The sequence below is a fragment of the Erpetoichthys calabaricus genome, chromosome 1, assembly GCF_900747795.2.
Source record: "Erpetoichthys calabaricus chromosome 1, fErpCal1.3, whole genome shotgun sequence".
Classification (NCBI taxonomy): Eukaryota; Metazoa; Chordata; class Cladistia; order Polypteriformes; family Polypteridae; genus Erpetoichthys; species Erpetoichthys calabaricus.
The window spans coordinates 99,954,017-99,956,665 of NC_041394.2; positions in this window are offsets into that span (position 1 = coordinate 99,954,017).

Consider the following 2,649-nt stretch of genomic DNA (forward strand, 5'->3'; position numbering starts at 1 on the left):
CGACAGGAAATTGCGTCCGACGTCGAATGTGACGTGTTATTTTTTTTTTTTTTTGCGCCCAATTACACTGTATATTACTGCCATCTACCGGTACTAATACAGACTAATTAAAAAAAAAGCCTTGTTTTGCATCTGAGATGGCAACGATTGTTATAGCCCTGGACTGGACTGCATAAAATACACATCCTGAATATGTACTTATATGCTCTGACATTCTACCAGATGTTGGACAATATCTTTAAATAAAGAGTGTAGCATCGATGCAAACGGGTTTAATTTCTTAGATCCCTGCTCACGTAGGAATTGGGGGAAATATGAAAGTACAGTAGATGTTCTATCAAAACCATCCTATCCCTTAAACTTAATAGTGTAAATCTAGCGGTATCACTGCATAAAGGGGAAGCAAAAGCCTTAATGAAAAAATGTGTTCAATAGCTTTGCCAATAAGCTGGAATAAAGAAAATAAACGTAGATAATTTACAAAATTCAGAGAATGGTGAGAATCAATGTGATGGGTGGAACTAATAGAAGGAAATAAATATTTATCACTCGACACGCTGGACTGAATAATTCTTTATTTAGGATTAATAAGCATGGGGCAGGTATCTGTAGGAAACGTACTGTATTTATTTAATGCTCTTCATCTGGGGATCAAATGAGATGCTATGGATAAATTGAAATTTTTGGAAATGAAGCAGTTCTCTATGAAGAGTGTTTTAGGAAAAAGTAGTCAATACACTTTAGTATATTTAGGTGCTTATCTGAATTTAAAATAACAACAACAACAACAATAATAATAATGATACCGGAAATAAGGTACACTTCTTGAGTCTCTGTTCCACTATTCTACTTATTAGGAAGCGGTAATACACTTTATGTTGGCCAGGCAACTGTCATTAAAATTTGAAGAAGAAAACAAGAAAATAAGAAAATAAGATGAATAAACAAGTCATCAATATTCATGGCAAATGAGACAACAATTCGCAATGGTTCACCAAAATGGGACAAAAGAAGATTGGAAAAATGTTGCTTGGTCTGATGAGCCTCGGTTTTTGCCAGATCATTTGGATTGCAGAGTCAGAATTTGGCGTCAATAACATGAAAGCATGGATCCATCCTGCTTTGTATCAACAGTTCAGGCTGGTTGTGGTGGTGTGATGGTTTTGGAGATATTTTCTTGACACACTTTGGGGCCCTTAGTACCAACTAAGCAATTGAGTTTAAATTCCACAGCCTACCTGAGTATTGTTGACCATGTCCATCCCTTTATGACTGCAGTGTACCTCTCTTCTGATGGCTACTTCCAGCAGAATAAAGTGCCATTTCACAAAGGTCAAATCATCTCAAACTCATTTCTTGAACATGACAATGAGTTTTCTGTACTCAAATGGCCTCCACAGTCACCAGATCTCAACCCAATACAGCACCTTTGGGATGCGGTGGAATAAGAGATTCACATCATGGATATGCAGCCGACAAATCTGCAGCAAATGCATAATGCTGTTTTGTAAATATGGACCTAAATGTTTGCAGCACCTTGTTGAATCTATGCCATGAAGAATTACGGCGGGTCTGAAGGCAAAAGGGGGACCAACGCAGTACTAGCAAGGTGTACCTAATAAAGTGGCCGGTGAGTATATATATTACATATATCTATAGACATATTTTAATTACACTTTTAGTAAATATAATATAATATAATATAATATAATATGGCGGCACGGTGGCGCAGTGGGTAGCGCTGCTGCCTCGCAGTTAGGAGACCTGGGGACCCGGGTTCGCTTCCCGGGTCCTCCCTGCGTGGAGTTTGCATGTTCTCCCCGTGTCAGCGTGGGTTTCCTCCGGGCTTTCCGGTTTCCTCCCACAGTCCAAAGACATGCAGGTTAGGTGGATTGGCGATTCTAAATTGGCCCTAGTGTGTGCTTGGTGTGTGGGTGTGTTTGTGTGTGTCCTGCGGTGGGTTGGCACCCTGCCCGGGATTGGTTCCTGCCTTGTGCCCTGTGTTGGCTGGGATTGGCTCCAGCAGACCCCCGTGACCCTGTGTTCGGATTCAGCGGGTTGGAAAATGGATGGATGGATGGATAATATAATATAATATGGGTGATGCAGTGGGTAGTGGTGCCACCTCACAGGTCCAGTATTTGTTCATATTTCACACCTAGTCATTATTCATATGGAATTTGCACTTTCTCTCTGTGTCTGTGTTGGTTTTATTCCAAATACTCTGCTCCTCCAATCCACATCCCCAAATGCCAAGCAAGAAAGGTTAATTTTCATATTTAAATAGTCCATGAGTGTATGGTTGGGGGCCTCATGATTGACTGGAACTCTTCACATGGCCACTTCCTCTAAACAATTTGTTTAAGCAACATCTACTCTCAAACATATACTGATATATTCAAAAATGTATTTTATCATAAAGAACTTACAAGTACATTTAACAAGTATTTAGTAGTTAAAAAGTTTCTTTAAAAACACAGGCTAAAGTATTTGTAAATTTCTCCAAAAACAGAGCAAGGCAAATGCAAAATAAAGAAGTACAACCAAAGCAAGAAGGCATTTCCAGGGACATTCCATCTGTAAGGTGGTAAAACAACCACTGGCATGAACTGCTGGCACATTTCCAAATCACTATCCCTAGTTCAGGGC